The sequence below is a fragment of the Pseudophryne corroboree genome, chromosome 11 (assembly GCF_028390025.1).
Source record: "Pseudophryne corroboree isolate aPseCor3 chromosome 11, aPseCor3.hap2, whole genome shotgun sequence".
NCBI classification, from domain to species: Eukaryota; Metazoa; Chordata; class Amphibia; order Anura; family Myobatrachidae; genus Pseudophryne; species Pseudophryne corroboree.
This window is the reverse complement of record NC_086454.1, coordinates 236031812-236054503: the sequence shown is the minus strand read 5'-3', so window position 1 is coordinate 236054503 and position 22692 is coordinate 236031812. Positions and strand designations below refer to the sequence as shown.

The window sequence follows — 22692 nt, the reverse complement described above, 5'->3', positions numbered from 1 at the left end:
TTTGCGGTTATATCTTTCCTGGCTTTGATCAGGATAGGGATGACTTCATCCGGAATGCCTTTTTCCTTCAGGATCCGGCGTTCAACCGCCCTGCCGTTAAACGCAGCCGCGGTAAGTCTTGGAACAGACAGGGTCCTTGCTGGAGCAGGTCCCTTCTTAGAGGTAGAGGCCACGGATCCTCCGTGAGCATCTCTTGAAGTTCCGGTTACCAAGTCCTTCTTGGCCAATCCGGAGCCACGAATATAGTGCTTACTCCTCTCCATCTTATAATTCTCAGTACCTTGGTTATGAGAGGCAGAGGAGGGAACACATACACTGACTGGTACACCCACTGTGTTACCAGAGCGTCTACAGCTATTGCCTGAGGGTCCCTTGACCTGGCGCAATACTTGTCGAGTTTTATAAACATGTGGAAGACTTCTGGGTGAAGTCCCCACTCTCCCGAGTGGAGGTCGTCCACTCCCGGAATGAATACTGCTGACAGTGCTATCACATGATTTTCCGCCCAGCGAAGAATCCTTGCAGCTTCTGCCATTGCCCTTCTGCTTCTTGTGTCACCCTGTCTGTTTACGTGGGTGACTGCCGTGATGTTGTCCGAATGGATCAACTCCGGGTGACCTTGAAGCAGAGGTCTTGCTGAGCTTAGAGCATTGTAAATGGCCCTTAGCTTCAGGATATTTATGTGAAGTGATGTCTCCAGGCTTGACCATAAGCTCTGGAAATTCCTTCCCTGTGTGACTGCTCCCCAGCCTCGCAGGCTGGCATCCGTGGTCACCAGGACCCAGTCCTGAATGTGCGGCCCTCTAGAAGATGAGCACTCTGCAACCACCACAGGAGAGACACCCTTGTGCTTGGTGACAGGGTTATCCGCTGATGCATCTGAAGATGCGACCCGGACCATTTGTCCAGCAGGTCCCACTGGAAAGTTCTTGCGTGGAATCTGCCGCATGGGATTGCTTCATAGGAAGCCACCATTTTTCCCAGAACCATCTCATTGATGTACTGAGACTTGGCTCGGTTATAGGAGGTTCCCGACTAGCTCGGATAACTCCCTGACTTTCTCCTCCGGGAGAAACACCTTTTTCTGAACTGTGTCCAGGATCATCCCTAAGAACAGAAGACGAGTCGTCGGAATCAGCTGCGATTTTGGAATATTGAGAATTCAATCGTGCTGCCGCAACACTACCTGAGATAGTGCTACACCGACCTCCAACTGTTCCCTGGATCTTACCCTTATCAGGGAATCGTCCAAGTAAGGGATAACTAAAATTCCCTTCCTTCGAAGGAGTATCAGCAATTTCGGCCATTACCTTGGTAAAGACCCGGGGTGCCGTGGACCATCCATACGGCAGCGTCTGAAACTGATAGTGACAGTTCTGTACCATAAACCTGAGGTACCCTTGGTGAGAAGGGTAAATCTGGACATGAAGGTAAGCATCCTTGATGTCCCGAGACATCATGTAGTCCTCTTCTTCCAGGTTCGCAATCACTGCTCTGAGTGACTCAATCTTGAATTTGAACCTCTGTATGTAAGTGTCCAAAGATTTTAGATTTAGAATCGGTCTCACCGAGCCGTCCGGCTTCGGTACCACAACAGTGTGGAATAATACCCCGTTCCCTGTTGCAGGAGGGGTACCTTGATTATCACCTGCTGGGAATACAGCTTGTGAATGGCTTCCAAAACTGTCTCCCTGTCAGAAGGAGACATCGGTAAAGCCGACTTTAGGAAACGGCGAGGGGGAGACGTCTCGAATTCCAATTTGTACCCCTGAGATATCACCTGAAGGATCCAGGGGTCTACTTGCGAGTGAGCCCACTGCGCGCTGAAATTCATTGAGACGGGCCCCTACCGTGCCTGATTCTGCTTGTAAAGCCCCAGCGTCATACTGAGGGCTTGGCAGAGGCGGGAGAGGGTTTCTGTTCCTGGGAACTGGCTGATTTCAGCAGCCTTTTTCCTCTCCCTCTGTCACGGGGCAGAAATGAGGAACCTTTTGCCCGCTTGCCCACGAAAAGACTGCGCCTGATAATACGGCGTCTTCTCATGTTGAGAGGCGACCTGGGGTACAAACGTGGATTTCCCAGCTGTTGCCGTGGCCACCAGGTCTGAAAGACCGACCCCAAATAACTCCTCCCCTTAATAAGGCAATACTTCCAAATGCCGTTTGGAATCCGCATCACCTGACCACTGTCGTGTCCATAACCCTCTACTGGTAGAAATGGACAACGCACTTAGACTTGATGCCAGTCGGCAAATATTCCGCTGTGCATCACGCATATATAGAAATGCATCTTTTAAATGCTCTATAGGCAATAATATACTGTCTTTATCTAGGGTATCAATATTTTCAGTCAGGGAATCCGACCACGCCAACCCAGCACTGCCCATCCAGGCTGAGGCGATTGCCGGTCACAGTATAACACCAGTATGTGTGTAAATACATTTTAGGATGCCCTCCTGCTTTCTATCAGCAGGATCCTTAAGGGCGGCCATCTCAGGAGAGGGTAGAGCCCTTGTTCTTACAAGCGTGTGAGCGCTTTATCCACCCTAGGGGGTGTTTCCCAACGCACCCTAACCTCTGGCGGGAAAGGATATAATGCCAATAACATTTTAGAAATTATCAGTTGTTATCGGGGGAAAACCACGCATCATCACACACCTCATTTAATTTCTCAGATTCAGGAAAACTACAGGTAGTTTTTCCTCACCGAACATAATACACCTTTTTGGTGGTACTCGTATTATCAGAAATGTGTAAAACATTTTTTCATTGCCTCAATCATGTAACGTGTGGCCCTACTGGAAGTCAAATTTGTCTCTTCACCGTCGACACTGGAGTCAGTATCCGTGTCGGCGTCTATATCTGCCATCTGAGGTAACGGGCGCTTTAGAGCCCCTGACGGCCTATGAGACGTCTGGACAGGTACAAGCTGAGTAGCCGGCTGTCTCATGTCAACCACTGTCTTTTATACAGAGCTGACACTGTTACGTAATTCCTTCCAACAGTTCATCCACTCAGGTGTCGACCCCCTAGGGGGTGACATCACTATTACAGGCAATCTGCTCCGTCTCCACATCATTTTTCTCCTCATACATGTCGACACAAACGTACCGACATACAGCACACACACAGGGAATGCTCTGATAGAGGACAGGACCCCACTAGCCCTTTGGGGAGACAGAGGGAGAGTTTGCCAGCACACACCAGAGCGCTATATATATACAGGGATAACCTTATATAAGTGTTTTTCCCCTTATAGCTGCTGTATCTTTAATACTGTGCGTAATTAGTGCCCCCCCTCTCTTTTTTAACCCTTTCTGTAGTGTAGTGACTGCAGGGGAGAGCCAGGGAGCTTCCCTCCAACGGAGCTGTGAGGGAAAATGGCGCCAGTGTGCTGAGGAGATAGGCTCCGCCCCCTTATCGGCGGCCTTATCTCCCGTTTTTCTATGTATTTTGGCAGGGGTTAAATTCATCCATATAGCCCAGGAGCTATATGTGATGCATTTTTTGCCATCCAAGGTGTTTTATTGCGTCTCAGGGCGCCCCCCCCCCCCAGCGCCCTGCACCCTCAGTGACCGGAGTGTGAAGTGTTCTGAGAGCAATGGCGCACAACTGCAGTGCTGTGCGCTACCTTGTTGAAGACAGGACGTCTTCTGCCGCCGATTTTCCGGACCTCTTCTGCCTTCTGGCTCTGTAAGGGGGCCGGCGGCGCGGCTCTGGGACCCATCCATGGCTGGGCCTGTGATCGTCCCTCTGGAGCTAATGTCCAGTAGCCTAAGAAGCCCAATCCACTCTGCACGCAGGCGAGTTCGCTTCTTCTCCCCTTAGTCCCTCGATGCAGTGAGCCTGTTGCCAGCAGGTCTCACTGAAAATAAAAAAACTAAAACTAAACTTTTCACTAAGCAGCTCAGGAGAGCCACCTAGTGTGCACCCTTCTCGTTCGGGCACAAAAATCTAACTGGGGCTTGGAGGAGGGTCATGGGGGGAGGAGCCAGTGCACACCAGGTAGTCCTAAAGCTTTTACTTTTGTGCCCAGTCTCCTGCGAAGCCGCTATTCCCCATGGTCCTTACGGAGTCCCCAGCATCCACTTAGGACGTTAGAGAAATACCCTTTTTGAGTTCCAGCGAAAGCTAAACACTAATACATTTGGAGTGGTACTCACCTACACTCAAAGTTGCAGCAATATCAATTTTTTAGATTTAACAGTGTATGTTAAAGATCAGACCATTTGCACACAGAATTTTACAAAACCTACAGATAGCAACTCTTTTATTAGAAAAGACAGCAGCCATCACCCCAATTGGCTAAAGGGGGTGCCAGGCAGCCAGTTCCGACGTGTAAAACGGAATTGCACTGAAGATTCTGTGTACAAACAACAAGTTCAGGCAATGAAAAACCAGTTTGAACAAAAAGGGTATGATCCAGATGCATTACAATGCACTCTGGAAAGACTGGATCTAGTTAATAGAGATTCACTTCTGCAACCAAGTAGAAAAGAGAATAAGGAAGATTACACCATTTCATTTGTAACCACTTTTAATTCAGAATATAGACAGATAGAGAAAGTGTTGCAGAAATATTGGGGAATCCTCAAAAGTGACCCCATTTTGGAGAAATTTCTGTCTGATAAACCTAAGGTGATATATAAAAGAGCCCCAAATCTAAAAAATCACCTGGTAAGAAGTGCTATAGCTCCAGCACCAAACATGATAACCCGAGTAAAATCAAAGGGATTCTTTAGGTGCGGACTGTGCATAACATGCCGGTCCATTAAAGCAAATAAGGGCAGTAAAATAGAAACCTTCATGTCCACCACTACGAATAAACAATATAAAATCAATCATTTTATGACATGTGAGAGCAGCAATGTTGTTTATTTGATACAATGCATATGTCATAAACAATATGTGGGAAGGACAAGCAGACCCTTTAAAACCAGAATGAGAGAGCATATGAATAACATAAAAAAGGGATTTGAAAATCACTGCTTATCTGCACACTGTAAAAAAGAACATAATTGCTCTGTTAACAGCATAATAAATTTTAAAGCCATCGAACAGGTAAAGGGTAACTGGAGAAAAAAAGATGTAGCTACCTGTTTAGCAAAAAGGGAGATGTGGTGGATTTATGAGCTAAAAACTTTACAACAAACAGGTTTAAATGGAGACTTTGAGACAAAATGGTTTCTGTGATTGTGGAATTTTAATTGCATGAATATTAATATTGTAATGATTTTTAACATCCGAGTTTAATATTAATTATATAAGAACAAGATTTCAAGATAAATGTATCGTTATTTTAGAGAACTGTATCTTTAAATAACCCTGTCATATGTATAAGAAAGGAAGCAACATGTATAATGAATTAACAGGGTTGACACACCGGATTTCTCGGACGTAGTATAAATTAGTGACCAGACCAGACCCACCTATGCCTCGACAAAGACCCTGATTGGGTGGAAACGCGTCGGCTGCAGTAGGTGGATCTGGTCACTTCAAACGCAAGGAAGGAATAGGACGTGTGTCTCATTGCAGACGAGCCGCACTGTAAGGAGAAAGCCGGACGTCTCAGTATAGACCAGTCGCACAGCAACGGTAACAGGGGGATAAAGAAGACGTCTCACCCGCAGAGGGACCGGTGGACGACTAGCGGTGGGGTAGCCCTCACGTGCACAGCTCCGGTATAAGCAACATCTCCGGTAGCAGAGGGAACGCCGTGCATCCTATCTAGTGTCCGGGAGGTCCGGTGAGATAACCCCATATGTTTGGTGATTAAACGCTGACCTGATAAAATCAGTGGATGTCTATAAGTTGAGACGGTTTTTAGATTGTGGTTTTATAATAAAAAATTTTTTTGGTTTTTATACTTGGATGGACATAAGTATTTTTTGGATTGATACTATCCCTTTTTTTGAGGAAGAAGAACTATGCATATTTAAAATAAATCGAGAAATAGCGCTGTAAATATTACCAAGATCTTTCCTGCCATCAGATCCACGTCTGAAAGACCCCACTTTTCCACGAGGAGTTGAAACACTTCTGGATGGAGGCCCCACTCGCCGGCATGCACGTCCTGATGACTGAGAAAGTCCGCTTCCCAATTCAGGACTTCCGGAATGAATATTGCCGATATGGCCGCCCAACGTAGAATCCGTGAGACTTCCTTCATTGCCAGACGGCTTCGAGTGCCGCCTTGATGATTTACGTAAGCCACTGTGGTGGCGTTGTCCGACTGTACTTGAACAGGACGGTTCTGAATTAAATGCTGGGCCAGGTTCAACGCATTAAAGACCGCCCGCAATTCCAGAATGTTGATCGAGAGGAGAGATTCCTCCTTGGTCCACCGACCCTGAAGGGAGTGTTGCTCCAGCACTGCGCCCCAACCTCTTAGACTGGCATCTGTCGTCAACAGGACCCAGTTGGATATCCAGAAGGGACGACCCCTGCACAATTGTTGGTCCCGGAGCCACCAGTGTAGCAACAGACGGACCTCCGGAGTCAAGAAGATCATTTGAGATCTTATCCAGTGAGGCAGACCATCCCACTTGGCTAGAATCAGCCTCTGGAGGGGGCGAGAATGGAATTGAGCATACTCCACCATGTCGAATGCTGATACCATTAGGCCCAGCACCTGCATTGCCGAATGTATTGACACTTGCGGACGAGAAACGAAGCAACGAATCCTGTCCTGAATCTTCAGGACTTTCTCCTGAGACAAGAACAACCTCTGGTTGTGAGTGTCCAACAACGCTCCCAGGTGCACCATGCTCTGAGCAGAGACCAGGGAGGATTTCTTCCAGTTGATGAGCCACCCGTGGGCTTGTAGAAACCGGACCGTCATATCCAGATGACGCAGGAGAAGATCTGGGGAATTTGCCAGGATTAACAAGTCGTCCAGATACGGCATATCCTGACCCCTTGACGGCGGAGTACCACCGTCACCACCGCCATAACTTTGGTGAAGACTCGCAGAGCCGTTGTTAAACCAAAGGGTAACGCCCGAAACTGGTAATGTAGGTTGCCAATTGCGAACCTCAGGTATTGTTGATGTGACACTGCTATAGGAATATGCAGGTAAGCATCCTGTATGTCCAGGGAGACCATGTAGTCCCCAGGTTCCAAGGCCAGAACTATAGAGCGAAGGGTTTCCATACGGACCTTGGAAACCTTCACAAACCTGTTCAATGCCTTGAAGTTGAGAATGGGCTGGGAGGACCCATACGGTTTCGGGACTAGAAACAGCGGAGAATAGTACCCCTGGCCCCTCTGAGCAAGAGGCACCTGTACGACAACTCCTGTATCCAGGAGGGTCTGTACCACCGAGTGTAGAGTTTTTGCCTTTGTCTGGTCCAAAGGGATGTCTGTCTGGCAAAATTGATGAGGGGGTCGGTATTTGAAGGTTATGGCGTAACCTCGAGTGACGACTTCCCGTACCCAGGCATCTGAAGTGGTCTTCAACCATTCCTGGGTATACCCTAGAAGCCGGCCCCCCACCCTGGGATCCCCCAGGGGGAGGCCCGCCCCGTCATGCAGCAGGCTTATTGGTCTTGGCAGCTGGCTGACGGGCAGCCCAGGCTCTTTTGGGCTTCGGCTTACCAGGTTTGGAAGTACGGGCCTGCTTATGGTAAGCCTGACCTTTTGCTTTACCTGAAGGACGAAAGGGGCGAAAGGACGTACCTTTAGCCTTCGACACAGAAGGAGCGGTATTAGGCAGACAGGCAGTTTTGGCAGTAGCCAAGTCAGCTACAATCTTATTTAAGTCCTCCCCAAACAGAATATCTCCCTTGAAAGAGAGTACCTCCAGGGTTTTTCTAGAGTCCAGATCCACAGACCAGGATCTCAGCCACAATATCCGGCGAGCCAGGACTGACGTAGTAGAGGCCTTGGCTGCTAGGATACCGGCATCAGAAGCCGCATCTTTAATATATCTAGAAGCTGTGACAATATATGACAGGCATTGTCTAGCATGGTCAGAAGAGATTTCAGCTTCTAACTCCAAGGCCCATGCTTCAATAGCCTCTGCAGCCCATGTAGCTGCAATAGTGGGCCTTTGTGCAGCACCCATGAGGGTGTAAATCGCTTTCAGACAACCCTCCACACGTTTATCCGTAGGCTCTTTTAGAGACGTGACGATAGTGACAGGTAGAGCTGAGGAAACCACCATCCTAGCCACATGTGAGTCCACTGGAGGAGGCGTTTCCTAATTTTTAGACAGCTCTGGCGCGGGGGGATAGCGAGCCAGCATCTACTTTTGAGGCACAAACTTCGTACCCGGGTTTTCCCAGGGTTCCTGACGTATATCCACTAGGTGGTCAGAGTGAGGTAAAACTTGCTTAACCACCTTCTGACGCTTGAACCTATCTGGTTTCTTAGGAGGGACGGATGGCTCGGGATCATCCGTAATCTGCAGAATTAAGTTAATAGCCTCCAAAAGATCAGGAACATCCACATGTGAACTACCCTCCCCATCAGCCGTATCTGAGTCAGAACCTGAGGGGTCAGTACATGTGCCGTCTTCATCAGACGAGGTGTCAGTGACAGCAGTGGATTGTGAGGAGACAAGCACTTGCTTAGAGGACCTCTTGGACTTAGGCGAGCGTTGGTCAGACTTTTTAGTAGTCAAGGACTGGTTCAACTTGTTTAATTGAGCAGATAAATCGTCCGCCCACGGCGGGTTAGCTGCAAGGACCACATACGGTTGTACCGGCATTGGGGTTCCCATAGGGGGAGTTAGTTTATGAACTAGCGTATGCAGAAGCGCGGAAAAAGCGGCCCACGGTGGGTCAGTATGTGCCTCCGTTGCCACAGTCCCACTGGGAAGCAAGGAGCCCCCAGAACCGTTACCCTCAGAAGCAGACATGATATAACTTGCAGTATGAGGTTAACACAGTACAATTATCAGCAGCACCATACCTCTAAACCCAAACCCCTGCGCAGTGTAGTCAGCACTAGCAGAGATAAAGGAGAGATATGGTGACTAAATCACAGAGAAAAATACGTAATACAGTATATCTTTGTGAAAATCCTATATTAGATAACACCTGACGCACCAAGCCCCCTCAGGTTATGGAATATAGGGATAGCAGGTTGTGTGAAAGACACGAAATGGACACCAGAAAGTCACAGTTTGCACAATGCAGAGGTTATTACTGACAATAATACTGCACTGGACTAGCTTACACAGCTATATAACAATAGAATAGATATAACAGTACACAGTAAGAACTGGATGTATATCACAGGGTAATTGTACTATAAAACCCTGACTAAGTGCACTCTTTCTTAACTATCACTGTCTAAAAAGGCAGGTAGACAACTTAAGTGTCATGTAAAGGCACAGCGCCGACAACCAGGCGGCTTTACATAAGAGGATTTGCCCAAGCAGTCCCAGGAACAGTGAGCTGAGGGATAATGGCGCCGCAGACACTGACAGGGAGTGAGGAAAAGACAGATATGCAGCTCCAGGGTGTGAACACTTGCTAGAAATGGCGCCCTGGGGCTGGGGGAGGGGCTTCAGGTCTAAGCCTTATCCCCTCTGCTGGCAAAACCACCGGGTACTGTGGGCGATATAAGAATTGGTTTAGAGAGAAAACCTGACCCACTTACCACCTCCCGAAGCACGGCCACGCGATTCTGGAGAGCCCCAGCCGTGTGTGTCTAACATGAAGAAAACCGAAACCCCCGCTGTAGGTACCCGGCAACCAGGGCTCGGGAGTGTACAGCGCAACTGGGGAGAGCTGGAGCTGCAGCAGTGAATGTCACAAGACATTTACCACCGCTGCTGCCCTTGAAGTCTTCACTTTTTACCTCATAAAAAGCTTTTCTTAGGGCTGCTTGGAGCAGCCCCTCTGTTCAGTGCCTGCTTACTGCAGCACCAACTTACAAAACTGAGCTCCTGTGCTGGGAGGCGGGGTGATATAGGAGGCGGCGCTATGCATTCTGGGAACAGTCAAAGCTTTGAGCCTGTTGGTGCCTCGGATCAAGAACCTACTCTACACCCCATTGTCCAATCCTTGTAGAGCCCAGTGTACCCCGCAGCAGAAATAAAGTTATAGGCACTTTTATACTTTTCTCAAATGGGAATGCTGACCTTGATATATATATATAGCAACAGATGTGGTGCATTATGATACTACAACGTTGAGTGGCACCGCAGGCAGGGGCACAATGCACACATGCAACTTGGTGCAGGTTGATGGAACCAGGGACCCATCAACCTGCACCAAATTGCATGTGTGCATTGTGCCCCTGCCTGCGGTGCCACTCAACGTTGTAGTATCAAAATGTACTACATTAGTTGGTTATATATAGCAATTTTTTTTTCTTTTAATACATGTAATGGTGCACATGTGGTGCATCATGAAAACGTTATAATATTTGCTGACGTTGACGTTGGCATGTTGACCACATACAATTATGTCTTCAAATAAACATAAAATATTTATTCAAAGCAATTTCATGTGCTTCATCATGAAAAGTTTATACTGTTTGCAAAAGTTCAGCATGGTGGCAACATATTTAAAAAAAGGTATAGGCATTTTTATACTTTTCTCAAATGGTAATGCTGACCTTGCTATATATAGCAACAGATGTGGTGCATTGTGATACTGCACCGTTGAGTGGCACCGCAGGCAGGGGCACAATGCACACATGCAACTTGGTGCAGGTTGATGGAACAGGGGACCCATCAACCTGCACCAAGTTGCATGTGTGCATTGTGCCCCTGCCTGCGGTGCCACTGAACGGTGTAGTATCACAATGCACCACATCTGTTGCTATATAGCATTTTGTTATCATGTCCGAATGCATAATGCATGATGCATAATGAAACGTTTATTTTGATGTTAAAAAGTTCAGCCATGTTGGCTGCATATACAATTATGTCTGGAAATAAAAAGCATATATTTTTCTACGCAAACTCAGTTTGCCAAATAAAATATTTTGTTATACGACAAGCAATGTGTGGTGTAATTTTCTTGCAGTACTTTGATATTAGCCTTGCAGGTTTCAGGCATGATGTGTCCCAAAGCCTGCGCAGAGATACGGGTCCCATAGTTCAGGTCCTCAAAGGTTTATATATCCCCCATATAGGCCAGCCCACTATTTAAATTTTTCTTAATCTGGCAGATAAATCTGGTGTGCTTTTGGGCAGCATGAGATGCGCTCAAATTCGATCATACGATACCAGTCGATTTCCGGTCGTAAGGGAAATGAGATAAATCTCAGGATTGTATGCGCATCGAATGAAGTAATGCACTTTCGATGAGATTTGTCTCAAGGTGAGCTTCAAGGGAAATCGGGCCCGATCTCGCGTCGAAAGCAATCGCACAAGTGTATGGCCAGCATAACAATCCACCAAGGTTAATTGGTCAAGAAGGTTATCAACAAATTATAAACATATATGTGCTTGAAAATAAAATAAATGTTCTGGTTAGTCTATAGTCATAGACTGGTAGGGAGATGTAGACACTATTGCTCTACAGCTAACTCCTACCAACCCAGCACAAGCGATGCTTGTGTTAATGAGACCTCATAAGGTCATTTATTGACCGGACTATTAGTATCAGGGGTACTGATCCTATTGAGAAATATAAATGGATATTTACATAGCTCTCTATGGTATTAGATGATTGTATATAGGTGTGGTAAGCTATAATAGGCTTAACACACTATAAATAGAGAAAAGGTATTCAAGATTTGCAGAGAGGAAGAAAGAGAGAGAAAAAAAAGGGTATGAGAAAATGAAAAGAAAGAAGGAACAAATGGTGATCCTGCTGTTGGTGTGCAGTCGTGATAGGTCAGAGATTACAACACCAGGTATTCTCTGAGGGTCCCCCCTTCAGGTATTGACCCAGCCCACACCGCTTTGCTTCCAAGATCGGACGAGATCGGGCTCTGCAAGTGAGGTATGGTAGTAAATTGTTGGACACAAATTATCGACTCACCAATGAGAGTGCACCTAGTAAGGATATATAGAATTAGAAAAGATTCTGGATTTGCTGTCTATGTTAGACATAGGGTTACCCCTCTGAATCATAGATGAGAGTTATTCGAAGAAATTAGGGAAATAGTGAAAGAACAAAAGGTGGATCTGTATTCAATAGATGCAGATCTGGAAGGTGGGTATGAAGGAAAATTAGATAAAGTAATGAGAGGTATACACATGTGACTATTTAGCACCTTCCTTCATGTGGGTAGTCAACAATCCATGTATTGCTGTATTAAACAGAATTGTCCCAAACTTGCCGGTCACTCAGACAGCAGTATGTCAAAGCAAACCACAATGCCAATATAATACTAAGTGCTAAAAATAGTGTACCTTATTGCATAGACATGTCAGGTTGTAGAGAGATAGTTTGTACTAAATTCATCTGTTGAGAGGAAACAAAAGGTAACCGATAGAGAACATAATTGTCATGGGGCTCTCAAACTGATGCACCGTGTTCAGCAGAGTCTTTAACAGATCACATTCAAGATATTAAATGGGCTTTTTCATGAAAATAAAGGTAAGTACACATATTTATATCATCACAGATATTGTGGAGATTCCCTAGAAAGTCTCAATCAGAAGTACACTTTCGGAAAAGGGCAGGGAGGCTGTCTTAGGTAAGAAAAGAGCAGTGTGGTTGGCGCATGCAGGAAAAAGACATATGCATAATAAGGGCAGTGGGGCTGGCATAGGTAGGAAAAGGGCAGTGTGGGCAGCAAGGCAGGCATCGGTAGGAAAAGGACAGGAGGACTGGCATAGGCAGGAAAAGGCCAGTGGGGCTGGCACAGGCAGGAAAAGGCCAGTGGGGCTGGCGTAGGCAGGAGAAGGTCAGTGGGGCCGGAAAAGGCAGGAAAATAGGATTTTAATTACCTACCGGTAAATCCTTTTCTCGTAGTCCATAGAGGATGCTGGGCGCCCGCCCAACGCTTCGTGGTCCTGCAGTGGTTACTTTGTTCAGTACTGCTTAGTTCTTGGTTTAGTACTGTTTTGTTACTTGGTTAAGTAATATTGTTCAGCCTATTTTCTTTTACGTCCTAGAGGATGCTAGGGTCCACATTAGTACCATGGGGTTGTATCAAAGCTCCCAGAACGGGAGGGAGAGCGCGGAGGCTCCCGCAGAACTGATTGACCAAACTTCAGGTCCTCAGCGGCCAAGGTATCGAACTCGCAGAACTTTGCAAATGTGTTCGACCCCGACCAAGTAGCCGCTCGGCAAAGCTGTACAGCCGAGACACCCCGGACAGCAGCCCAAGAAGAACCCACCTTACGAGTAGAGTGGGCCTTAACAGACGTAGGACACGGCAAGCCTGCCGTAGAATACGCATGCTGGATAGTGAACCTGATCCAGCGAGAGATCGTCTGCTTAGAAGCAGGACACCCAAGTTTCTTGGGATCATGCAGGACAAACAGAGAGTCCGATTTTCTGTGACGAGTAGTCCACTTTACATAAATTTACTGAGCCCTGGCACCACAATAGGTTGGTTGATATGAAATGCCGACACAACCTTCAGAAGGAACTGCTGACATGTCCGGGGCTCAGCTCTATCTTCATGGAAGATAAAGTAGGGGCTCTTAAAAGACAAAGCCCCCAGCTCCGACACACGTCTAGCAGAAGCTAAGCCTTCCATGTGAGAAACTTGACCTCAACCTCCTGTAGAGGCTTGAACCAATCCGATTGGAGAAACTGCAGCACCATGTTAAGATCCCATGGTGTCATAGGCGGCACAAAGGGAGGCTGGATGTGCAGAACCCCTTTCAAAAAGGTCTGAACCTCCAGGAGGGAAGCCAACTGTTTCTAGAAGAAAATGGATAGGGACGAAATCTGGACCTTTACGGATCCTAACCTCAGGCCCATATCCACACCTGCTTGCAGGAAGAGGAGAAACCATCCCAGTTGAAACTCCATTGTAGGAAACTTCTTGGACTCACACCAAGATACATATTTATCCCAAATACAATGGTAATGTTTAGACATTTACTCCTTTCCTAGCCTGTATCAGGGTAGGAATAACCTAGGGGGTCATTCCGAGTTGTTCGCTCGGTAAATTTTTTCGCATCGCAGCGATTTTCCGCTTAGTGCGCATGCGCAATGTCCGCACTGTGACTGCGCCAAGTAAATTTGCTATGCAGTTGGGAATTTTACTCACGTTTTTTTCTTCGTTCTGGTGATCGTAATGTGATTGACAGGAAGTGGGTGTTTCTGGGCGGAAACTGGCCGTTTTATGGGTGTGTGCGAAAAAACGCTACCGTTTCTGGGAAAAACGCGGGAGTGGCTGGAGAAACGGAGGAGTGTCTGGGCGAACGCTGGGTGTGTTTATGACGTCAAACCAGGAACGACAAGCACTGAACTGATCGCAGATGCCGAGTAAGTCTCGAGCTACTCAGAAATTGCACAGAGATGTCTTTTCGCTATATTGCGAATCTTTCGTTCGCAATTTTAAGAAGCTAAGATTCACTCCCAGTAGGCGGCGGCTTAGCGTGTGTAAAGCTGCTAAAAGCAGCTTGCGAGCGAACAACTCGGAATGAGGGCCCTTGTTCGGAATGCCCTTCCGAGCTAATATCTGGCGTTCAACCTCCATGCCTGCGGTAAGTCTTGATAAGTGAATGGCCCCTGCTGCAGCAGGTCCTCCCGAAGAGTAATAGGCCTCGGCTCTTCTAGCAGTAGATCCAGAAGATCCGCGTACCAAGCCCTTCTTGGCCAGTCCGGAGCAATGAGGATCGCCTGAACTCTCGTTCTCCTTATGAGTTTTAGAACTCTTGGAATGAGTGGAAGTGGAGGAAACATGTACACTGACTGGAACACCCACGGAGTCACTAGGGCGTCCACCGCCACGTCTTGCGGGTCACTTGACCTGGAACAATACCGCCGAAGCTTCTTGTTGAGACGAGAGGCCATCATGTCTATTTGAGGTACACCCCAAAGATCTGTTACCTCCGTGAACACCTCCGGAAGGAGTCCCCACTCTCCTGGATGGAGATCGTGTCTGCTGAGGAAGTCCGCTTCACAGTTGTCTACTCCCGGAATGAAGATTGCTGACAGCGCCAACGCGTGTTTTTCTGCCCAGAGGATGATTCTTGTTATTTCTGCCCTGTCGTTTTATGTACGCCACTGTCGTTACATTGTCTGACTGCACTTGAATGGCTCGATCTTGCAGAAGATGGGCCGCTTGGAAAAGACCGTTGTAGACGGCTCTTAGTTCCCAAATGTTTATTGGCAGGCTGGATTCCAGGTTTGACCACCTTCCTTGGAAGGTTTCCCCCTGAGTGACTGCGCCCCAGCCCCAGAGACTTGCATCCGTGGTTAGAAGAATCCAGTCCTGAATCCTGAACTTGCGGCCCTCCAGAAGGTGAACTAGTTGTAGCCACCAGAGGAGTGAAATCCTGGCTTTTGGCGTCAGACGTATTCTCTGGTGCATGTGTAGATGAGATCCCGACCACTTGTCCAGGAGATCCAGTTGGAAGGGCAGAGCATGAAACCTTCCATACTGTAGAGCCTCGTAAGAGGCCACCGTCTTCCCCAGAAGGCGAATGCACTGATGAACCGAAACCCGGGCTGGCTTCAGGACATCCCGGACCATTGTTTGTATCACCAACGCTTTTTCCCCCGGAAGAAACACCCTCTGCACTTCTGTGTCGAGGATCATTCCCAGAAAAAGACAACCTCCTGGTCAGCTCCAAATGTGATTTTGGAAAATTCAATATCCAACCGTGTTCCCTGAGCAGATGAGTCATAAGAACAATGGACTGCAACAACCTCTCCCTGGACGATGCCTTTATCAGCAGATAGTCCAGATATGGGATTTTGTTCACCCCCTGTTTGCGGAAGAGAACCATCATCTCTGCCATCACCTTGGTGAACACCCTCGGTGCTGTGGAGAGGCCGAATGGTAGTGCCTGGAATTGATAGTGACTGTCCAACAGTGCAAATCTGAGATAAGCCTGTGAGGCAACCAAATCGGAATGTGGAGGTACGCATCCTTGATATCCAGGGATACCAGAAACTCTCCCTCCTCCAGACATGAAATCACTGCTCTGAGAGACTCCATCTTGAATTTGAACACCGTCAGATAAGGGTTCAAGGATTTCAAGTTCAAAATTGGTCTGACCGAACCATCCGGTTTCGGTACCACGAAAAGGTTTGAATAATAACCCTTGTTTTGCCTATGAGGTAGAACTGGGACAATGACCTGTGATTTTTCCAATTTTAGGATGGCTTCCTGTAGGATAGCCCTGCCTGTCAGCAAAGCTGTCAAGCCTGATTTGAAGAATCGGTGAGGCGGGAGTTCTTGATACTCCAGTCTGTACCCCGGGACACAATATCCTGTACCCAGGGATCCAGGCTGGATGACACCCAGACGTGACTGAAACGTCTGAGTCTCGCACCCACCAGCCCGTCCTCCAGGCTTTGAGGTCCACCGTCATGCTGAGGATTTTGAGGAACCAGAAGCAGGTCTCTTGTCCTGGGAGCCTGCGGGTGCAAGCTTTTTGGATTTTACCCGCCCACCTCTAAAGAAAGTGGTAGAAGGCTTGTGCTTTCTTGTCTTAGCGGTCCATAAGTACTGCTGCATAGCTGAAGAAAACAGTTTCTTCGTAGAAGGAGTAGCAGAGGGAAGGAAAGGTGACTTACCCGCGGTTGCCATGGAAATCCACGCATCCAACGCTTCCCCAAATAGAGCCTGACCTGTGTAGGGTAGGTTCTCCACACTTCTCCTGGATTCCGCGTCTGCAGACAACTGGCATAGCCAGAGTCCCCTGCGAGCGGATTCCGACATGGAGGATATCCGTGCAGTCAGCGTACCCAGGTCTTTCATGGATTCCACCATGAACCCCGCAGAATCCTGTATGTTATGTAAAAAAACAATTCAATGTCACTTCTATCCATTGCATCCAAATCCTCTAGTAATGTGCCTGACCACTTTACTATGGCTTTAGAAATCCATGCACAGGCAATAGTGGGCCTTAAGGCCACTCCTGAAGCAGTGTATATGGATTTGAGCGTAGTGTCAATCTTACGATCAGCCGGTTCTTTCAACGCGGTAGAACCAGGGACAGGTAAAACCAATTTCTTAGACAGTCTGGAGACAGAGGCATTAACAATTGGTGGGTTTTCCCATTTTTTCCTATCTTCCTCAGGGAAGGGAAAAGCAACCAGAACTCTTTTTGGGATCTGGAATTTTTTCTCTGGGTTTTCCCAGGAGTTTTCAAATATAGCGTTTAATTCGTTAGACGCTGGAAAGGTTAGCGGTGCTTTCTTATTATCAGTGAAGTAAGCCTCCTCAACCTGTTCAGGTGTAGTGTCATTAATGTTTAACACATCTCTAATGGCCTCAATCATGAGCTGCACCCCCATTGCAAGGGATGCCGCCCCCCTCAGCACGTACCCATCACCGTCTGAAGTATCAGAATCGGCATCCGTGTCATCTTGCATAATTTGGGCAAGTGCACATTTCTGTGGGAACATGCTAGGGGATTTTGCAGGAATAGGGACAGAGCCCGACCAAACTGCCATAGACTTCTTCAACACCTGAGTTTCAGCCTCAGTATTAGCTTCAACAATAGGGATCTGAGACAAAGCATTACAATCCTGTGTACATGGAATGGATCCCTCCTGAGAGGAAACATCTTCTGCAGCATATGACACAGACATGGCTATGTGAGATAGTAAACACACACACACACACACATACTTGTTTTTGTGACCTCATCGGGACCCATGTATGGAACATCCCTCATGGGGACACCATTTCCCTTACCCCTGGAAGGGCCCAGCCTGTAGCCTGTGCAAGGGGACAGAGGGTGCGGGCATGCGTGGCCTGGGAGGGGACCATGGGGACATAATATATGGATCAATTTATGTGTGACACCCTCCCCCCAGGTGGCCAACGGGTGCAATGGCACCCACATTTTATTATGTATTGATTTATTTATTCATTTATTTATTTGTGTATGGATGCATGTGTTTGTTTACTTATTTATTAGTTATTTATTTAGTTCATGTTCTTTCTCTTTATCGCAGTTATTCTGTTCTTTATGTAGAATTTAATTGAAAGACAGTTCAGAGCCTTCAGTGCTTGGGTTTCAGCCCGTAGGCACGCATCACAATCCTTCTTGCCCGGAACCTTGCAGGAGTGGATGAACCGCATCATGTGTCTTTCAACGGCTCTGACTTCCGCTGGGGTCCATGGTTTTCTCTTAGCACCTCTGCTGTCACCTTTGTGGGAGAGGAAAGGTCAGTCACCCTGCAAGGCCATCACCAGCCAAGGCCACCCCCCCCCTCACCAGCATGGAAGGTTGCACCCACCTTTAGGAATGGCTCCATCCACTGCCACACTGTTTGCTTCTTTCTCGGTGTGCACCACTGTCACCTCACTGGCTTGCCTCTCTGGCTCATCCCCAGAGTCATCACTTGCCACCTGGATTGGTTCTGGAAATAGAAAAAGTTGGGTGGGCGGATGAAATCTTCCATGCTCCGCAATGGAGTGACCTTCATCGCATGCAGCAGGAGACGACCCACCTCCCGGAGCTTCTGGCGGATGTACTCGTGCTTACCGACATCAGACCCCAGTCGGTTGTAGAGGTGCTGCCCGAACTGCATGATGCAGCTGTCCCCCTTGATCACAGGTACCACATCATCATAATTCATTTGGCTCAACAACTTCCACAGGCCGGTGCCAACACCTGGCGGAATGGGTGTGGCGTAAGTGCACAGGGACTGGACCCGAGTTCTACCAGGTTTGGGGTGGCCACCCCTTTTACGAAGAGGGCACCTCTTCACATGTTGCCACAGGTGTCGCCTGGAGAACAGACCTTGGCAGTGTGCGCAGTGCATGAAATCTTGGGGAGCTGCTGCTTTGGCCGGCTGCTTGCAAGGTAGTAGGACACCGCTGCCCTCGCGGAGAACACCGATATTATGTGCAAAGTTCCCCCGGTGGCGAATTAGGTCCAGCTGCACTGACCTTTCCCTGGAGTTCTTGTCAAAGCTCAGTGCCCTTGCTACCTCTGGTTCACTGCGGTGGACGGCTTCCACGTGCCTCGCAATTTTGGAATATGGCCTCTCACACCATAGGCAGAAGTTTTTCTTCTTGTTATATGTTCTGGAACCATCCCCTTTTTGGGTAAGAACCTGGACTGACACGCCGTGATGTGTCCGTCGGTTCAGGCCGCCGTCTGTGGAGGAAGCCTCGGCTTCTTCCAGCGCCTGTCTCCTGTGAAAAGATGTCTCTTCCGCGCTGCTGTCATTTGAACTGCTCAACTCAGATTAGTCGGGGAGATAGTCTTCATCACTGCCATCCGTTTTACTGTCCGCGTTCATTGTCTTAAGGAAACAAGCCAGGGACTTCCGGGAGTGGAAAACAGACCGAGGACTTCTGGGAGTGAGAGATATATAATGGTGAACTTCTGGGGGTGGGAGACAAACCAAGGACTTATGGGAGTGTGTGATGCTGTGTGCTTTGACACTGCCCAGTTTAAAAAAATAAAAATAAAATAAAGTGCAGCTGGGTTGTCCAATATCCCCATCCACTGCTGCAGCACAAGGGGTAAAAAAAAAAAAAAAAACACGCAAAACCAAAACGAACCCCCCCCCCCCTAATAAAAACCACACACAAAAATAATTTTTTTTTCAAACCACAAAAAGGACTCCCCAAAATAAACAGTACGGGAAAAATACCTTGGCCGGCAGCGGGGTTTGTCCAGTATCCCCATCCGCCACTGCAGTGCATGGGGCAAGAACAAGACCCCCCACCCCCACAAAAAAAAAAAAAAAAAAAAAAAGAAAAACAACCCCCCCCCCCCAAAAAAAAAGCCCCCCCCCAATAAACAGTACTGGAAAAAATAAGAATTTACTTACCGATAATTCTATTTCTCATAGTCCGTAGTGGATGCTGGGGACTCCGAAAGGACCATGGGGAATAGCGGCTCCGCAGGAGACTGGGCACAAAGTAAAAGCTTTAGGACTAGCTGGTGTGCACTGGCTCCTCCCCCCATGACCCTCCTCCAAGCCTCAGTTAGGATACTGTGCCCGGACGAGCGTACACAATAAGGAAGGATTTTGAATCCCGGGTAAGACTCATACCAGCCACACCAATCACACCGTACAACTTGTGATCTGAACCCAGTTAACAGCATGATAACAGAAGGAGCCTCTGAAAAGATGGCTCACAACAACAATAACACGATTTTTGTAACAATAACTATGTACAAGTAATGCAGACAATCCGCACTTGGGATGGGCGCCCAGCATCCACTACGGACTATGAGAAATAGAATTATCGGTAAGTAAATTCTTATTTTCTCTAACGTCCTAGTGGATGCTGGGGACTCCGAAAGGACCATGGGGATTATACCAAAGCTCCCAAACGGGCGGGAGAGTGCGGATGACTCTGCAGCACCGAATGAGAGAACTCCAGGTCCTCCTCAGCCAGGGTATCACATTTGTAGAATTTAGCAAACGTGTTTGCCCCTGACCAAGTAGCTGCTCGGCAAAGTTGCAAAGCCGAGACCCCTCGGGCAGCCGCCCAAGATGAGCCCACTTTCCGTGTGGAATGGGCTTTTACAGATTTTGGCTGTGGCAGGCCTGCCACAGAATGTGCAAGCTAAATTGTACTACAAATCCAACGAGCAATCGTCTGCTTAGAAGCAGGAGCACCCAGCTTGTTGGGTGCATACAGGATAAACAGCGAGTCAGATTTTCTGACTCCAGCCGTCCTGGAAACATATATTTTCAGGGCCCTGACTACGTCCAGCAACTTGGAATCCTCCAAGTCCCTAGTAGCCGCAGGCACCACAATAGGTTGGTTTAAGTGAAATGCTGAAACCACCTTAGGGAGAAATTGAGGACGAGTCCTCAATTCTGCCCTGTCCGTATGAAAAATTAGGTAAGGGCTTTTATAGGATAAAGCCGCCAATTCTGATACACGCCTGGCTGAAGCCAGGGCTAACAGCATTACCACTTTCCATGTGAGATATTTCAAGTCCACAGTGGTGAGTGGTTCAAACCAATGTGATTTTAGGAATCCCAACACTACATTGAGATCCCAAGGTGCCACTGGAGGCACAAAAGGAGGCTGTATATGCAGTACTCCCTTGACAAACGTCTGAACTTCAGGAACAGAAGCTAGTTCTTTTTGGAAGAATATCGACAGGGCCGAAATTTGAACCTTAATGGACCCTAATTTGAGGCCCATAGACAGTCCTGTTTGCAGGAAATGCAGGAATCGACCCAGTTGAAATTCCTCCGTAGGGGCCTTCCTGGCCTCGCACCACGCAACATATTTACGCCAAATACGGTGATAATGTTGTACGGTTACATCCTTCCTGGCTTTGATCAGGGTAGGGATGACTTCATCCGGAATGCCTTTTTCCTTCAGGATCCGGCGTTCAACCGCCATGCCGTCAAACGCAGCCGCGGTAAGTCTTGGAACAGACATGGTCCCTGCTGGAGCAGGTCCTGTCTTAGAGGTAGAGGCCACGGGTCTTCCGTGAGCATCTCTTGAATTTCCGGGTACCAAGTCCTTCTTGGCCAATCCGGAGCCACGAGTATAGTCTTTACTCCTCTCCTTCTTATGATTCTCAGTACTTTTGGTATGAGAGGAAGAGGAGGGAACACATACACTGACCGGTACACCCACGGTGTTACCAGAGCGTCTACAGCTATTGCCTGAGGGTCCCTTGACCTGGAGCAATATCTGTCCAGTTTTTTGTTGAGGCGAGACGCCATCATGTCCACCTTTGGTTTTTCCCAACGGTTTACAATCATGTGGAAGACTTCTGGGTGAAGTCCCCACTCCCCCGGGTGAAGATCGCGTCTGCTGAGGAAGTCTGCTTCCCAGTTGTCCACTCCCGGAATGAACACTGCTGACAGTGCTATCACATGATTTTCCGCCCAGCGAAGAATCCTTGCCACTTCCGTCATTGCCCTCCTGCTTCTTGTGCCGCCCTGTCTGTTTACGTGGGCGACTGCCGTGATGTTGTCCGACTGGATCAATACTGGCTGACCCTGAAGCAGAGGCCTTGCCTGACTTAGGGCATTGTAAATGGCCCTTAGTTCCAGGATATTTATGTGAAGTGACGTTTCCATGCTTGACCACAAGCCCTGGAAATTTTTTCCCTGTGTGACTGCTCCCCAGCCTCTCAGGCTGGCATCCGTGGTCACCAGGACCCAATCCTGAATGCCGAATCTGCGGCCCTCTAGGAGATGAGCACTCTGTAACCACCACAGGAGAGACACCCTTGTCCTTGGAGACAGGGTTATCCGCTGATGCATTTGAAGATGCGATCCGGACCATTTGTCTAGCAGATCCAACTGAAAAGTTCTTGCGTGGAATCTGCCGAATGGAATCGCTTCGTAAGAAGCCACCATCTTTCCCAGGACCCTTGTGCACTGATGCACTGACACCTGGCCTGGTCTTAGGAGTTTCCTGACTAGGTCGGATAACTCCCTGGCTTTCTCTTGTCGTCGGAATCAGCTGCGATTTTGGAATATTTAGAATCCATCCGTGCTGTCGTAGTACTATTTGAGATAGTGCTACTCCGACCTCTAACTGTTCTCTGGACCGTGCCCTTATCAGGAGATCGTCCAAGTAAGGGATAATTAAGACGCCTTTTCTTCGAAGAAGAATCATCATTTCGGCCATTACCTTGGTAAAGACCCGGGGTGCCGTGGACAATCCAAACGGCAGCGTCTGAAACTGATAATGACAGTTC

The 22692-nt window shown here is 48.0% G+C and overlaps 1 long non-coding RNA gene across 1 annotated transcript in view; it reads right to left on the bottom strand.

Moving 5' to 3' along the window:
* Nucleotides 1–14460: 14460 nt before the first annotated feature.
* The window catches only part of LOC134969384 (uncharacterized), a 35996-nt gene continuing 27764 nt past the window's right edge, over nt 14461–22692 (bottom strand). The window contains exons 2-3 of the long non-coding RNA XR_010189467.1: nt 18290–18412; nt 14461–18199 (exon numbers count right to left, since the gene is read on the bottom strand). This is a non-coding gene — a long non-coding RNA (uncharacterized LOC134969384). The remainder of the gene's footprint in view (nt 18200–18289; nt 18413–22692) is intronic.